At 42.2% G+C, this 18,441-nt stretch overlaps 3 non-coding genes across 3 annotated transcripts; all 3 read right to left on the bottom strand.

Moving 5' to 3' along the window:
- Window positions 1-2,430: 2,430 nt before the first annotated feature.
- On the bottom strand, window positions 2,431-2,512 carry trnas-gcu (transfer RNA serine (anticodon GCU)). The gene has a single exon. It is a non-coding gene; the product is annotated as a tRNA-Ser (tRNA).
- A 1,579-nt stretch (window positions 2,513-4,091) lies between these two features.
- trnas-gcu (transfer RNA serine (anticodon GCU)) lies at window positions 4,092-4,173 on the bottom strand. Its single transcript has one exon. It is a non-coding gene; the product is annotated as a tRNA-Ser (tRNA).
- Window positions 4,174-5,774: 1,601 nt separating this feature from the next.
- trnas-gcu (transfer RNA serine (anticodon GCU)) lies at window positions 5,775-5,856 on the bottom strand. The gene has a single exon. It is a non-coding gene; the product is annotated as a tRNA-Ser (tRNA).
- Between the last annotated feature and the right edge of the window lie 12,585 nt (window positions 5,857-18,441).

An 18,441-nucleotide genomic window follows, 5' to 3' on the forward strand; every position in this document is an offset into this window, starting at 1 on the left:
TGGAATAATAGTCTATTGCCTTAAAAAACGCGTAGATCAATGCAAATGACCTGAGGACAAGTGCAAGGGGAAATTAGGGTTACGAGAAAACTGCATTCTCAGCACACCAATTGAAGGGGAATTAGCTCAAGTGGTAGAGCGCTTGCTTCGCATGTGAGAGGTAGTGGGATCGATGCCCACATTCTCCAGGAAGATTTGACTCCATCTTTCAAGGTTATTGTTGTCCCAAACTTTGTATTTCACACAAGAGCTTCATAATATGCAATGACCCTTCAGGTAGAGGATATGAATAAACCTCCTTTCACAGAAGTGGAGTAATTATTATCTCACTGTAGGGATGTTTGAGGTTCTGTGATTTAAAAAAAAAAAGGGTGAAAAAAATTAAACTGCCCTTTGGATACGTCCAGTTTAGGGTTGGGCTTTTACAATCTATTCAGTATATACCAAGATATGGAAGGCAAATTAGGACAAATTAGAAAGGGCTTGCTTTCTGTGGAAACTGGTGGGATTAATGTCTACATTCCTCAGAAATCTTTTAGGTGCTCTTTTGGTTAGAGTACTTAACGGTCGTCTTTTAAAGGCTGACCAACTCATGTGCATGTACAAATTTGTTTAAAAACTGAAGAAAAAAAGAATCTGCAAAACCATGAAACACTACGGAATTCCCGTGTCTCACTGATGGGACACAAGACTCCTCTTGATACATTCAGCTAGTCTGAAAAACACACTGAGCAAAATCAGCAAGCTACAACTGTGACATCTATTCCTTTTGATGTATCAAGGAATGGATCGTTTGGTCAGAAATGGTCGTTAATTTGGAAGGACTAAGAAAGGACTGATATGGCTCCTCAACACATCATCTGATTTGCAAATAAGTGCCCACGGGGACTGGAGTTGACCTGCGTTCACCTAAATGGAATAATAGTCTATTGCCTTAAAAAACGCATAGATCAATGCAAATGACCTGAGGACAAGTGCAAGGGGAAATTAGGGTTACGAGAAAACTGCATTCTCAGCACACCAATTAAAGGGGAATTAGTTTGGTCAGAAATGGTCGAAATGGTCGTTAATTTGGAAGGACTAAGAAAGGACTGATATGGCTCCTCAACACATCATCTGATTTGCAAATAAGTGCCCACGGGGACTGGAGTTGACCTGCGTTCACCTAAATGGAATAATAGTCTATTGCCTTAAAAAACGCATAGATCAATGCAAATGACCTGAGGACAAGTGCAAGGGGAAATTAGGGTTACGAGAAAACTGCATTCTCAGCACACCAATTAAAGGGGAATTAGTTTGGTCAGAAATGGTCGAAATGGTCGTTAATTTGGAAGGACTAAGAAAGGACTGATATGGCTCCTCAACACATCATCTGATTTGCAAATAAGTGCCCACGGGGACTGGAGTTGACCTGCGTTCACCTAAATGGAATAATAGTCTATTGCCTTAAAAAACGCATAGATCAATGCAAATGACCTGAGGACAAGTGCAAGGGGAAATTAGGGTTACAAGAAAACTGCATTCTCAGCACACCAATTAAAGGGGAATTAGTTTGGTCAGAAAAGGTCGAAATGGTCGTTAATTTTGAAGGACTAAGAAAGGACTGATATGGCTCCTCAACACATCATCTGATTTGCAAATAAGTGCCCACGGGGACTGGAGTTGACCTGCGTTCACCTAAATGGAATAATAGTCTATTGCCTTAAAAAACGCATAGATCAATGCAAATGACCTGAGGACAAGTGCAAGGGGAAATTAGGGTTACGAGAAAACTGCATTCTCAGCACACCAATTAAAGGGGAATTAGTTTGGTCAGAAATGGTCGAAATGGTCGTTAATTTGGAAGGACTAAGAAAGGACTGATATGGCTCCTCAACACATCATCTGATTTGCAAATAAGTGCCCATCAGGACCGGAGTTGACCCACTTGCATGGAAATGGATTAGCGTCAATTACCTTCAAAAAGCATAAATCAATGCAAATGACCCTAGGACGAGCACGGGGGGGTGGGGTGGGGTGGGGTGGGGCTGGGGGGGTGCTAGCGTTCCATGATATCTGCAGTCTCTACTCAACAATGAAAGGGGAATTAGCGCAAGTGGTAGAGGGCCTGCTTAACATGCGAGACATAGCGGGATGCCCGCATTCTCCAGGAAGCTTTAACTTGCTTGTGCTCTGTGGAGAAAGTCATTTACAGCTGATTGCGGCTAATATACAAGTCAAAGGTGGGTGTAAACTGAAAGCAAAAGTAATCTTTCAGAGCATGATTACCCTGAAGTCAGAAAACAAATTGTTCATGACACATTCAATCCCCCTAATGAACCTAATGTAAGCTAAAATAAAAATATTGCCACATAAGCATTGTTTGAAAAAGGCATTTGCACAAAGTGGAATCAGAAACAAGTGTTGACAACACTGCTTTAGATGGAAAGCCGACGAGAATGGGATTTGAACCCATGCGTGCAAAGCACAATGGATTAGCAGTCCATCGCCTTAACCACTCAGCCACCTCGTCCCCTCAACTGTTGTTTTGATGCTAAAAATTCGCGTCCTCAACAACAGCTGCTAAAATTTCAGTCTCACATTGCAGCCTCATTAGTAACGCAGGGCTGTGAAAGGAGGAAATCAATTCTCCCTTCCTTCACAAAAGGAAAAAAAAGGGGAATTAGCTCAAGTGGTAGAGCGCTCGCTTTGCATGTGAGAGGTAGCGGGATTGATGCCTGCATTCTCCAGGAATCCTTCCTTAGCTTCACATTTCAGTGGAGGAAATCATCAAGTTGGCTTAGGGTTTTGCGATATCTGCATCGTGAGCCCTACAACCATAGGGGATGGTGTTCGAATCAAAGAGCTGGTTGAGCATGTTGTGATCCATTCACGCCTTCTCCAGGAAGCTTTGACATGATCAGTGGAGGTTATTGTCATCGTTTGGTCTTGTGTTGCCTTTGTAAAATTTCAATCTCACATGAGCGCGTCACAAGGTACAAAGGCCTTGTGGGCAGAGCATATGAATTCCTCCTTTCACAAAAGGAGAATCATTATGATCTAAATATGTTTTCATGTAGGGATCTTTGAGGTTCTTTGATTTACAAATAGGGCAAAACAAATGCAGTTGGATTTAGGGCAATTCAAATTTAGGGTTTCAGTCTCTTCAGTATATACTCAAATATGGAAGGCAAATTAGGTCAAACTATAAAGGGCTTGCTTTCCATGCAAAATGTGGCGGGATTCATGTCCTCATTCCTCAGAAATCTTTTAGGTGCTCTTCTGGTGAGAGGTCTAAATGGTGGTCTTATAAAGGCAGACCAACTAATATGCAAATTCAAATTTGTTTAAAAACTGAAAGCATGAAACACTACGGAATTCCTGTGTCTCACTAATCGGATGCAAGACTCTTCTTGATACATTCAACCAGTCTGAAAAACACACTGAGTAAAACCAACAAGCCACAATCGTGAGATCTATTCCTTTTGATGGATCGAGGAATAGATCTTTTGGTCAGAAATGGTCGTTGATTTGGAAGCACTAAGAAAAGACTGACATAGCTCCTGAACACATCATCTGATTTGCAAATAAGTGCCCATCAGGACCGGAGTTGACCCACTTGCATGGAAATGGATTAGCGTCAATTACCTTCAAAAAGCATAAATCAATGCAAATGACCCTAGGACGAGCACGGGGGGGTGGGGTGGGGCTGGGGGGGGGCTAGCGTTCCATGATATCTGCAGTCTCTACTCAACAATGAAAGGGGAATTAGCGCAAGTGGTAGAGCGCCTGCTTAACATGCGAGACATAGCGGGATGCCCGCATTCTCCAGGAAGCTTTAACTTGCTTGTGCTCTGTGGAGAAAGTCATTTACAGCTGATTGCGGCTAATATACAAGTCAAAGGTGGGTGTAAACTGAAAGCAAAAGTAATCTTTCAGAGCATGATTACCCTGAAGTCAGAAAACAAATTGTTCATGACACATTCAATCCCCCTAATGAACCTAATGTAAGCTAAAATAAAAATATTGCCACATAAGCATTGTTTGAAAAAGGCATTTGCACAAAGTGGAATCAGAAACAAGTGTTGACAACACTGCTTTAGATGGAAAGCCGACGAGAATGGGATTTGAACCCATGCGTGCAAAGCACAATGGATTAGCAGTCCATCGCCTTAACCACTCGGCCACCTCGTCCCCTCAACTGTTGTTTTGATGCTAAAAATTCGCGTCCTCAACAACAGCTGCTAAAATTTCAGTCTCACATTGCAGCCTCATTAGTAACGCAGGGCTGTGAAAGGAGGAAATCAATTCTCCCTTCCTTCACAAAAGGAAAAAAAAGGGGAATTAGCTCAAGTGGTAGAGCGCTCGCTTTGCATGTGAGAGGTAGCGGGATTGATGCCTGCATTCTCCAGGAATCCTTCCTTAGCTTCACATTTCAGTGGAGGAAATCATCAACATCTGTGGTGGTACAGCTGAAGTTGGCTTAGGGTTTTGCGATATCTGCATCGTGAGCCCTACAACCATAGGGGATGGTGTTCGAATCAAAGAGCTGGTTGAGCATGTTGTGATCCATTCACGCCTTCTCCAGGAAGCTTTGACATGATCAGTGGAGGTTATTGTCATCGTTTGGTCTTGTGTTGCCTTTGTAAAATTTCAATCTCACATGAACGCGTCACAAGGTACAAAGGCCTTGTGGGCAGAGCATATGAATTCCTCCTTTCACAAAAGGAGAATCATTATGATCTAAATATGTTTTCATGTAGGGATCTTTGAGGTTCTTTGATTTACAAATAGGGCAAAACAAATGCAGTTGGATTTAGGGCAATTCAAATTTAGGGTTTCAGTCTCTTCAGTATATACTCAAATATGGAAGGCAAATTAGGTCAAACTATAAAGGGCTTGCTTTCCATGCAAAATGTGGCGGGATTCATGTCCTCATTCCTCAGAAATCTTTTAGGTGCTCTTCTGGTGAGAGGTCTAAATGGTGGTCTTATAAAGGCAGACCAACTAATATGCAAATTCAAATTTGTTTAAAAACTGAAAGCATGAAACACTACGGAATTCCTGTGTCTCACTAATCGGATGCAAGACTCTTCTTGATACATTCAACCAGTCTGAAAAACACACTGAGTAAAACCAACAAGCCACAATCGTGAGATCTATTCCTTTTGATGGATCGAGGAATAGATCTTTTGGTCAGAAATGGTCGTTGATTTGGAAGCACTAAGAAAAGACTGACATAGCTCCTGAACACATCATCTGATTTGCAAATAAGTGCCCATCAGGACCGGAGTTGACCCACTTGCATGGAAATGGATTAGCGTCAATTACCTTCAAAAAGCATAAATCAATGCAAATGACCCTAGGACGAGCACGGGGGGGTGGGGTGGGGCTGGGGGGGTGCTAGCGTTCCATGATATCTGCAGTCTCTACTCAACAATGAAAGGGGAATTAGCGCAAGTGGTAGAGCACCTGCTTAACATGCGAGACATAGCGGGATGCCCGCATTCTCCAGGAAGCTTTAACTTGCTTGTGCTCTGTGGAGAAAGTCATTTACAGCTGATTGCGGCTAATATACAAGTCAAAGGTGGGTGTAAACTGAAAGCAAAAGTAATCTTTCAGAGCATGATTACCCTGAAGTCAGAAAACAAATTGTTCATGACACATTCAATCCCCCTAATGAACCTAATGTAAGCTAAAATAAAAATATTGCCACATAAGCATTGTTTGAAAAAGGCATTTGCACAAAGTGGAATCAGAAACAAGTGTTGACAACACTGCTTTAGATGGAAAGCCGACGAGAATGGGATTTGAACCCATGCGTGCAAAGCACAATGGATTAGCAGTCCATCGCCTTAACCACTCGGCCACCTCGTCCCCTCAACTGTTGTTTTGATGCTAAAAATTCGCGTCCTCAACAACAGCTGCTAAAATTTCAGTCTCACATTGCAGCCTCATTAGTAACGCAGGGCTGTGAAAGGAGGAAATCAATTCTCCCTTCCTTCACAAAAGGAAAAAAAAGGGGAATTAGCTCAAGTGGTAGAGCGCTCGCTTTGCATGTGAGAGGTAGCGGGATCGATGCCTGCATTCTCCAGGAATCCTTCCTTAGCTTCACATTTCAGTGGAGGAAATCATCAACATCTGTGGTGGTACAGCTGAAGTTGGCTTAGGGTTTTGCGATATCTGCATCGTGAGCCCTACAACCATAGGGGATGGTGTTCGAATCAAAGAGCTGGTTGAGCATGTTGTGATCCATTCACGCCTTCTCCAGGAAGCTTTGACATGATCAGTGGAGGTTATTGTCATTGTTTGGTCTTGTGTTGCCTTTGTAAAATTTCAATCTCACATGAGCGCGTCACAAGGTACAAAGGCCTTGTGGGCAGAGCATATGAATTCCTCCTTTCACAAAAGGAGAATCATTATGATCTAAATATGTTTTCATGTAGGGATTCGCATGTGAGAGGTAGTGGGATCGATGCCCACATTCTCCAGGAAGATTTGACTCCATCTTTCAAGGTTATTGCTGTCCCAAACTTTGTATTTCACACAAGAGCTTCATAATATGCAATGACCCTTCAGGTAGAGGATATGAATAAACCCCCTTTCACAGAAGGGGAGTAATTATTATCTCAATGTAGGGATGTTTGAGGTTCTGTGATTTCCAAAAAAAAAAGGTTGAAAAAAATTGAACTGCCCTTTGGATACGTCCAGTTTAGGGTTGGGCTTTTACAATCTATTCAGTATATACCAAGATATGGAAGGCAAATTAGGACAAATTAGAAAGGGCTTGCTTTCTGTGGAAACTGGTGGGATTAATGTCTACATTCCTCAGAAATCTTTTAGGTTCTCTTCTGGTTAGAGGACTTAACGGTCGTCTTATAAAGGCTGACCAACGCATGTGCATTTACAAATTTGTTTAAAAACTGAAGAAAAAAAGAATCTGCAAAACCATGAAACACTACGGAATTCCCATGTCTCACTGATCGGACGCAAGGCTCCTCTTGATACATTCAGCTAGTCTAAAAAACACACTGAGCAAAATCAGCAAGCTACAACTGTGACATCTATTCCTTTTGATGTATCAAGGAATGGATTGTTTGGTCAGAAATGGTCGTTAATTTGGAAGGACAAAGAAAGGACTGATACGGCTCCTCAACACATCATCTGATTTGACAATAAGTGCCCATGGGGACTGGAGTTCACCTGCGTTCACCTAAATGGAATAATAGTCTATTGCCTTAAAAAACGCATAGATCAATGAAAATTACCTGAGGACAAGTGCAAGGGGAAATTAGGGTTACGAGAAAACTGCATTCTCAGCAGGCCAATTAAAGTGGAATTAGCTCAAGTGGTAGAGCGCTTGCTTAGCATGTAAGAGGTAGCGGGATCAATGCCCGCATTCTCCAGGAAGATTTAACTTAAACTGTGAAGACTACCATTGTCACTTGATGTATTGTTGTTCTATACTTTGCATCTCACATTTGAGCTTCATAATATGCAATGACCTTTCAGGAAGAGGATATGAACTGCTCCTCCTTTCACAGAAGTGGAGTAATTATTATCTCACTGTAGGGATGTTTGAGGTTCTCTGATTTGCAAAAAAGGGTGAAAAAAATTAAACTGCACTTTGGATACGTCAAATTTAGGGTTGGACTTTTACAATCTATTCAGTATTTACCAAGATATGGAAGGCAAATTAGGACAAATTAGAAAGGGCTTGCTTTCTGTGAAAACTGGTGGGATTAATGTCTACATTCCTCAGAAATCTTTTAGGTGCTCTTCTGGTTAGAGGACTTAACAATCGTCTTATAAAGGCTGACCAACTCATGTGCATGTACAAATTTGTTTAAAAACTGAAGAAAAAAAGAATCTGCAAAACCATGAAACACTACGGAATTCCCGTGTCTCACTGATCGGACGCAAGGCTCCTCTTGATACATTCAGCTAGTCTGAAAAACACACTGAGCAAAATCAGCAAGCTACAACTGTGACATCTATTCCTTTTGATCTATCAAGGAATGGATCGTTTGGTCAGAAATGGTCGTTAATTTGGAAGGACAAAGAAAGGACTGATACGGCTCCTCAACACATCATCTGATTTGCAAATAAGTTCCCACGGGGACTGGAGTTGACCTACGTTCATCTAAATGGAATAATAGTCTATTGCCTTAAAAAACACATAGATCAATGCAAATTACCTGAGGACAAGTGCAAGGGGAAATTAGGGTTACGAGAAAACTGCATTCTCAGCACAGCAATTGAAGGGGAATTAACTGAAGTGGCAGAGCGCTTGCATCGCATGTGAGAGGTAGCGGGATCAATACCCGCATTCTCCAGGAAGTTTTAACTTAAACTGTGAAGACTACCATTGTCACTTGATGTATTGTTGTTCTATACTTTGCATCTCACATTTGAGCTTCATAATATGCAATGACCTTTCAGGAAGAGGATATGAACTGCTCCTCCTTTCACAGAAGTGGAGTAATTATTATCTCACTGTAGGGATGTTTGAGGTTCTCTGATTTGCAAAAAAGGGTGAAAAAAATTAAACTGCACTTTGGATACGTCAAATTTAGGGTTGGACTTTTACAATCTATTCAGTATTTACCAAGATATGGAAGGCAAATTAGGACAAATTAGAAAGGGCTTGCTTTCTGTGAAAACTGGTGGGATTAATGTCTACATTCCTCAGAAATCTTTTAGGTGCTCTTCTGGTTAGAGGACTTAACAATCGTCTTATAAAGGCTGACCAACTCATGTGCATGTACAAATTTGTTTAAAAACTGAAGAAAAAAAGAATCTGCAAAACCATGAAACACTACGGAATTCCCGTGTCTCACTGATCGGACGCAAGGCTCCTCTTGATACATTCAGCTAGTCTGAAAAACACACTGAGCAAAATCAGCAAGCTACAACTGTGACATCTATTCCTTTTGATGTATCAAGGAATGGATCGTTTGGTCAGAAATGGTCGTTAATTTGGAAGGACAAAGAAAGGACTGATACGGCTCCTCAACACATCATCTGATTTGCAAATAAGTGCCCATGGGGACTTAGCATAGATCAATGCAAATGACCTGAGGACAAGTGAAAGGGGAAATTAGGGTTACGAGAAAACTGCATTCTCAGCACACCAATTGAAGGGGAATTAGCTTGGTCAGAAATGGTCGAAATAGTCATTAGTTTGGAAGGACTAAGAAAGGACTGATATGGCTCCTCAACACATCATCTGATTTGCAAATAAGTGCCCACGGGGACTGGAGTTGACCTGCATAGATCAATGCAAATGACCTGAGGACAAGTGCAAGGCGAAATTAAGGTTACGAGAAAACTTTATTCTCAGCACACCGATTCGAACACCATCCCCTATGGTTGTAGGGCTCACGATGCAGATATCGCAAAACCCTAAGCCAACTTCAGCTGTACCACCATAGCTGTTGATGATTTCCTCCACTGAAATGTGAAGCTAAGGAAGGATTCCCCACCCCACCCCACCCCCCCGTGCTCGTCCTAGGGTCATTTGCTTTGATTTATGCTTTTTGAAGGTAATTGACGCTAATCCATTTCCATGCAAGTGGGTCAACTCCGGTCCTGATGGGCACTTATTTGCAAATCAGATGATGTGTTCAGGAGCTATGTCAGTCTTTTCTTAGTGCTTCCAAATCAACAACCATTTCTGACCAAAAGATCTATTCCTCGATCCATCAAAAGGAATAGATCTCACGATTGTGGCTTGTTGGTTTTACTCAGTGTGTTTTTCAGACTGGTTGAATGTATCAAGAAGAGTCTTGCATCCGATTAGTGAGACACAGGAATTCCGTAGTGTTTCATGCTTTCAGTTATTAAACAAATTTGAATTTGCATATTAGTTGGTCTGCCTTTATAAGACCACCATTTAGACCTCTCACCAGAAGAGCACCTAAAAGATTTCTGAGGAATGAGGACATGAATCCCGCCACATTTATAGTTTGACCTAATTTGCCTTCCATATTTGAGTATATACTGAAGAGACTGAAACCCTAAATTTGAATTGCCCTAAATCCAACTGCATTTGTTTTGCCCTATTTGTAAATCAAAGAACCTCAAAGATCCCTACATGAAAACATATTTAGATCATAATGATTCTCCTTTTGTGAAAGGAGGAATTCATATGCTCTGCCCACAAGGCCTTTGTACCTTGTGACGCGCTCATGTGAGATTGAAATTTTACGAAGGCAACACAAGACCAAACGATGACAATAACCTCCACTGATCATGTCAAAGCTTCCTGGAGAAGGCGTGAATGGATCACAACATGCTCAACAAGCTCTTCGATTCGAACACCATCCCCTATGGTTGTAGGGCTCACGATGCAGATATCGCAAAACCCTAAGCCAACTTCAGCTGTACCACCACAGCTGTTGATGATTTCCTCCACTGAAATGTGAAGCTAAGGAAGGATTCCTGGAGAATGCAGGCATCAATCCCGCTACCTCTCACTTGCGCTTGCTGTGTTCCGTCTATTTCGCCAAAGTAAGCCCAAAGTAAGCCCACATTAGCCAATCACGTCTCCCTGTGGCTTACTTTTGACCAATCACGTTTCTCCCTGTCGGCTTACTTTGGGCTTACATTTGACCAATCACGGTTCTTCCCTCTACTGGCTTACTTTTGACCAATCACCGTTCCTCTCTCTCCTCCGTCATATTTTGAAGCATTGCGGTCCGGCAGTTCTCGTCTCTCCATCTATCGCTAAGGTAAGTCGTCCTGTTTCATTCCGTTATCGAATGTAAACTTGTATGCTTTTCTACCGTAAATAAATAGCAAAGGGTGTTGCCTAACTTAGCATAAAATGCAAAATATAAAAAAGTATGCGATGATTATGTGTGAATTATGAGCGAAGCGCTGTTTTATGAAAGCCGAAAAAACGGAGGAATGAATGAATGGATGGATGGATTGATGGATGGGTAGTTGGATAGATGGATAGATGAATAGATGGAGTAGTGCCAGGAGAGATGTTCAAATATTGACAGTTGTGTTTAGAAAAATTTAGCTAGTTACAGGTAACATGTGGGTAGGAGTAAAACGTTGCTGTCATGCTACCATATGACACGAATAAGTGCCGGTTACAGTTACAGAGTACAGTTAATAAATTTCACAGCAATTATCTTAGGCCTTAATGATGTTATGCTGCGTATCTTAAAGCCCATATGGAAAGATATACTGTATGTATGTACTGAAAGTTAGCCTAATGGCATTTTCCATGGTCCATTAACATCACGCAACCCCCCCGGTTGCGTGATGTTAATGTGGCGTTAATCCACGGATCTGATTCAAAATAAACAGCTTTTCCTGCAGTACACTTCCCAAATCAGAGAGATGACAGAGGAACTGGAGAAGTTTAGGAAGAAGCAGGACATGCAGGCTAAAGCACAGGAAACTGGAGACCCGGGCTTTTTGATGGTGGAGTTTGGAGAATGGTAAGTGGTAAGTGCGCAGCATCTTGTGAACATTTGTCTCTGTGTGTTGTTAACAGTAGGCCTGATAGTTTAAATATTTGTTCATCAGGCACTTCTGAGGATTATGATGAGGAGCTGGTATCTGCTGCAGCGCAATGTGAAGCACAGCTAAATACAGGTGTGGCATATGACACAAATATTGTGTGAATGTTTAGTGACAACACTAAAAAGCATTATTTTGTGGAAAATTTCTACGTTTTAAATATATTTTTCTTCACAATACAGAAATATATCACATGAACCGGGATGCATTCTTTGAGTGCACTTCTTCCAAACCTTAAGGATGTACAAAGGTGTCTGTGTATTGTTATTTTGCTTATCCCTGCTCACTTCAACTTAACTCTGCACATCTGTGTGCTCTAAAACAATCACCTGAATTTTTCACAGTTACACCGCATGCTCCTCCCATTCTCCCTCTCCCTCTGAGCCCACAGGACGGTGAACATTCGTTGTTCTAACGATTAGAATAGTAGTCATTACAGTGTCTGTGTGCATGTTTCATATCTGTGGGCATCATCAATTCGACTGAATTCATTTTGCACAATTTTCCATACTCTATTTAATTTAATTGTAACTTTTTAACATCATTTCATTTATATGTATTTACTTCTGTATTTACTTCATCTAAAAAGTATCCCGCTTGGTCTGAGGACATCTTAGGCCAGCTGGATATGGGCCACCGCAGCCAGTTTCCAGCTTTGCTTACATACAGGTAATTCATAATGAATGTCAACCATTATGAGGTGCTTACATTTGTGTTGTTCTTTAGACATTACACTCTTTATTTTCCTTAGATACTCATGTGACATCCGGGTGCTGAGGATGATGAGGGAGAGGACAATGGGCAACAGTGCGACTCAACTGTACAGAAAACTGCAGGAACAACACAGCGAAGCGTGGATGCAGCGTGTCCTGCAGTACCTGACAGCTTGTGAACCATTCACAAGGTACTCTGTTGTGCACACCCCTGCATTCGCTGAGCCTCCCCTCTTACCAGCCCTTCCCAAGCCCAAGTGGCTGTTGGCTGTGTATGCCAGGGATGTTCTTGGGCGACTGCATGAGGTGAAGGCCAAAATAACAAGTATCTGTGGCTCTGTCCTCAAGATGGACTCCACAAAAAAGGTATCACAGCCCTGTTTATATGCAGAATTTTGAGTGTATACACAATGAATACTGATTTTAACTTTTTTTCACGTTTTAAGGCTGGAGTCACGCCGAGTGTGGAGAGTGTGAACCGCTGCTTGATAGGACATCCTGGGGGGCCAGCACAGTGGCCCAGCACCAGCCGCTTGGTGGAGGTAATGTGCACATTGCACAAGACTACCACCAAGAAGGCTGGAGTTTCCACCCCCAGATGGTCCAAGATCCTGAGCGACTACCACCACATCCGGGACTTGGTGCTTAGCAGTCCCGGGGTCCTGGCTGAGACGATGATCCAGCTCTTTGAGCTAAATCAGAGGACACTCATTCAATGGTAGGTCAGGCACATTATTCACCTCAAATTGACTGAATAGTTCTCTAATGAATACATATCTAACAAAAAATGGTCTTCTCTCAGGTTTCAACGGCGACAGAAGAGCCAGGAGAAGAGTGTCCTTTCTCAGGGAATGGCTCCAACCAACCCGATTCCTCTGGCACCCGACCAGCTTCCACCACCAAAGGAGAAGCTGGGGCTCCTTCCCTCCACATCTGGCCCAAGACATGAGTTTGTCCTCCCTCCAAATCTGGAAGGACAGGCTCCTGTTCTGCGGCCAGGCCGACGGCCCGCTGCTGCCACCAGGGCACACCCTATTTTACCCTCCCCCAAGGCACCAGACACTGCGCAGCCCATGTCACCACAGTTTGGCACTTTCATCATTAATCCAGTCAAAACTGTGTCACTGGTACTGACAGCGTCTGGTGCCTCAACTTCTAGTGCGGGCCCAGCTCCACTAATTCTGTCCCCTGCTGCTCCTGTGTCCCGGTACACAGAGAGGAACAGGCGCCGGTGGAGTCCAAAAAAGGAAATATGTCAGAGACGTCGGCTACAACACCTGTAGCCAGTGTAGCCACCCCAAAACAAAAGAGTTCGGGCACAGTCGTCACGGAAATGAAACATTCTGCTCGCGTGCCTCGAATGGAAAAACACTTGAAGAGTGGTTAAAAGAGAAAAGACCACCAGCAAAATAAATTACAACTGTTTTGCTTGTAAATATTGTATATTGTGTGCTTCCATGTATAGAATGTATATAGTTTTTATGCTTTTACTTATTTATTTTTTTACTTAGTGTACAGTTTTTTACTTTTCTGTAGTTTCACTTCAGTGTTTTATTAAAATTTCATTGCCTCATATACAGACAATAAAGACTCTTGATTCTTAAATATTTGTTTATTTTACTTATATGTCCATATACATTAAATTTGATTGTACCAACATTTAAGACATCATCAAAAAAGCTCCACATTGTCCCACAGCCTTTGAAGACACACTTTATTGTTATTATCATTACACAGAAACAGAAATAAACATTACAAGTCAATGAGGGGCATGTGATCTTAAAGCCAGCAATGTTCTTCATAATAAACACAAAATAATAAGTATGAATAAATACAATAACGTGACACTGTTATGGCATCAGTCTTATTATTATTATGGCTATTATTATTATAATAACAATAAACAGATAAGAATTACTTGTCATTGGGGGCATAGAATCCTAAAGCTAAAGCCATGTTCTTAGTAATACACACAGAATAAGTATTAATTAATACAATGATCAGAAATCGCAATCGGATTTCTGATCGCTGGGGAGCGTCATAGCTCTGTCCGGCAGATCTCCGGTTCGCATCTACCTCACGCCAGGTGACTCAATTAACATACAACTAAAAATTTTCCATAATGCACAGAGATATCGCCTGAATATAGCTGCAGGGAATAATGTCAATGATATTTCTTTATTCTTTATTTTTTGGGGTCTTTTTGCTGGCGAGACGGGCGGAAAGATCGGCTCCCTGCCTATGCAAAGCGAGCGCTCTACCACTTGAGCTAATTCCCCTTTTTTTCCTTTTGTGAAGGAAGGGAGAATTGATTTCCTCCTTTCACAGCCCTGCGTTACTAATGAGGCTGCAATGTGAGACTGAAATTTTAGCAGCTGTTGTTGAGGACGCAAATTTTTAGCATCAAAACAACAGATGAGGGGACGAGTGGCCGTACCCTGTGCAGATTGAACTGCAAAAGTGTTCCTAACCATTTTCCTAACAAGGTCCTAACATATCCTAACAAAGTCCTAACAAAGTCCTAACAAGTCCTAACACATCCTAACAAAGTCCTAACACATCAAACAAAGTCCTAACAAAGTCCTAACAAAGTCCTAACAAGTCCTAACAAGGTTCCTAACAAAGGTCCTAACAGGTCCTAACTTTCATAGGGGCAAAAGAACCAATCAGATGTTGGTTTGGGTTCCCGCTCTCCGATTGGTTAGTTGGCACCCCTGTGACGTGGGAGCGGTAACAAAAAGATGAGCCGACCGGCGGCGGGCAGTTTGATTGTCCGCAACACTTACAGTAAGTACAAAAATTAATGATGAATGATTTTAACTTGACTTTTCCCGCTTTAGATATGTTTGTGTAGTCCCCTGAACGGAATATTTGTATGTCGTTAAATTGATGTAAAAAAGTTAAGTTAAGTTAAGTTAAGTTAAGTTAAGTTAAGTTAAGTTAAGTTAAGTTAAGTTAAGTTAAGTTCTTCAGTTGACGTAAAAAAAAAAAAGCAGAGTATGATGTTAGCTTACTATCGGAGCATAACGCATTTATTTAGTTATCAATGTGAAACTTTTTACGAAATACCTCGGATTGATTGTGACTTTACGTGCTAAAACTGATATAACATTCAGAGTGCTTGGTTAAATAAGGCAGCGTAATGTAAAATAGGCTATGATGTATCGGTCAGCCTCAACGCTGCCCTATTTTTTTATTTAAATTTTTTTTTTTTTGGCTGTGTCACTCGACTTTAAAATTACTCAAATACAATAGAGAGATAATTCTATGTTCGATATAAAACGAGAGACGTAACATAAAAAAATGACCGGTCATTAGAAATGAATGGGGGACACAACACACACACATACAGTGAGTGATAAATATCCATTAAGAGAGAGGAGGCTTTTGATTGGTGTATGACCTATGATTTCTGTTGCTATGTCTCTCTATATACATCTCTCTATCTCACACAAACTTTTTTTATGGTGGGTTTTAGTGGAGTCATTTCTGACCGGGAAGACCAAATTGTTCAACATTGAATGAAGATAACATTAGGGTTAAAAAAATACACCAATTAATGAATAAGCTCTGGTGGACTTGGTCTATGGTAGGTATAAAAGGGTTAATGATTTTATGGAAGAATATGCCTATGTGCTTTTTAGTGACATGTGAATGAAAGAAAATGGATATTCAATTTAACATTTTCTTGATTTGAGTAGATCCTTGTAGCCTACAACAGCTGTTGCCAAATAATTGCATTTTTTTTTTCTATTTCTATTTCTCTATTTTCTATAGAAATGACAAAGACTGGGAAGCCAGACGCGTACTGGTCAGGTGTGATGTCCCTCTTTGCCCATGGAAAACACAGATTTTCCACTGGGCAGAGGCCTGGTTCCAGAAGGTGGAGGGCGGTATTTGAGAGGATAAAAATGTGTCCCCTGACCCCCCTACATGGCCAAACAGTTAGAAAATTAGACATTTTTGGTAAAAAGATACCCTGCAAATGTGGATACCATGAGGTAAGTAATGTCATTGAATCATTCAATTTTGAATGTGATATAAACATGCTGCCAAATGTTTTTTTTAATGAGTTGTACGTGCGTGATTTTTTTTCAGTGTGGGAACAGTTTCTTTTATGCAGAGAATTGTTAGATGTAGAGGACATATACAAATATAAATGCAATTTTTCCCCCCGCAGTCAGCAGAGCAGGCAGAGACAGCAGCTGCTGGAAGCAGTTCAGGACAGACACAGGCACAGGCAGTAGAGAAACATCCACGTCCAGTGGAAACATCCACGTCCAGTGCAGCAACTAAAGTTCAGGGAAGTTCAGGGGCAGGAGCCACATCCGAAAACTCAATTTCTTGCTCCCTGTGTGGCCAGGAGGTGATGTGTGACAACTACACACAGCATCTGTCGGACTTCCATGTTAAAGAGCAGTGTGAGCACTGTGGTGCAATGGCCTGGGGTATTGTGGGGTTGTCACAGCACTTAGAGAACTGCCATCCTCTGAATACCATTCCTCCTTCTCCTCCTCCTCCTCCTACCCCTTCAGCCCCTCCTCACCCTCCCACAGCTCAAGAGGTGACACCAGCACCACAAAACATCTGCTCCCAAGATGCTCCTAATGCCGCTGCTCACAAAGCCATCTCATCAGCACCACCTGGACCCCCATGTCCTCTGCGTCCTCCAGAGGTAAGCATGGTGAGGTATCTGCCAAAGCAGTTTTTAAAGATCATCAAGGCGGGTGATCAGGAGTGGATAGCCCGGATCTTATATGAAAACTCTGGACAGCTCAGACAGAACCAGTCTCAAAACTGGTTCAACCCTCCAAACCCCACCCGATCTACCTCACCTCCGGAGCCACAGAATTATTTCAGACAGCGGCTGTTTCTGTGGGCTCCAATGCGGATGTGGGGCATTCCTTTGAAATGCACTCAGTGCAACACAAAGATGCACCACTCCGGCATATACACAAAGGTGAGGGAGGTCATAGATATAAATTCAAAATATTACCTTGTTGGAGGAGACTATCCAAAATGTAGTCAGTGCAAGGTACCTGTCTGCCCTTGGAGTACAGAAATTCTCAAACAATTAGATCCCTCCAAGAGGAATAAATTTCCAGCTGTCCTCACAACCCATCTGGCCCTGGACAGGAAGTGTGTGGCAATAATGCGCCCAAGAACACTGGGGAATAGCTCCAGCTATTTACAGCAAGCTATTCAGGAGGCACACAGCGAGGAGTGGGCAAGGAGAACAACTGATTACTTAACTGATTGTGTGATACACAAGAGGTCGTGTGTTCTCACCACAACTGAAGCTGTGTATAAGCCGCCGCCACCCTACTGTCCCCTGCCCCTGGCCCAGTGGTTTGAGACAGTTCACACAAATTACATTCTCAGCCACATAGATGAGCTGAAAGGAGTCATCACCTCAATATTTGGCAGAATACTAAAGCTTGATTATACCAAAAAGGTAAACGTAAAACTTTGTACAGTTAATTCCATTTGTGCTTGTCAGTATGCCTAATAACATCTACGTTAACGCTCTGCAGATCACAAAAATGCTTGCAGGTGGCATTGAGGACACGGCCACCTGGATGACAAATATTGGCAACGAGTATGGCCAAGTCCTCAATTCTGTGCTGACCACTGGTGAGGGGGCTGGGCTTGATGAGCTGTGTCAAGGGGTTGTGAGGAGGTACATGGATGCTGGTGAGCCAGAGCCGGATGCCATATATGTGGACAGAGACTGCTGCAGTGAAACAGGTGTGTTTCCTCCATTTGTGCTGTGATGTAAATTTTTAATTTCACACATTTTACACATGTAGATCCGTGGGATTGTAATGCGATTGTAACTCGACTGATTTATCGTCTGTTGCTGATTTTTACAGGGATGAGCCCAGTTCTTAATTGGTTTCGCCCCTGGAAATCAGTAGTGAGGCTGGATGTGTTTCACTTCATGAGGCGTTTCTCAAAAGGTCTTACAACTGAGCACCATCCACTGTATGGCACGTTCTGCTCTAAGTTGTCCACTTGCATTTTTGAATGGGACAAGGAGGACATTCTTAAGCTGAAGGAGGCGAAGAGGGCAGAACTCAAAGAAAAGCGTGGCAGGTATGTACCTACTGACCCCCAGGTATTGTCCAGCATTACATCCAGTGAGCTGGCCAGGCACTGCCGCAGGAAGACCCGAGGGGTGGAGGAGACCCGCGTGCTGATCCGTCAACTG

This window comes from Leuresthes tenuis, unplaced genomic scaffold, assembly GCF_036924035.1.
Source record: "Leuresthes tenuis unplaced genomic scaffold, fLeuTen1.0.hap1 SCAF_5, whole genome shotgun sequence".
NCBI classification, from domain to species: Eukaryota; Metazoa; Chordata; class Actinopteri; order Atheriniformes; family Atherinopsidae; genus Leuresthes; species Leuresthes tenuis.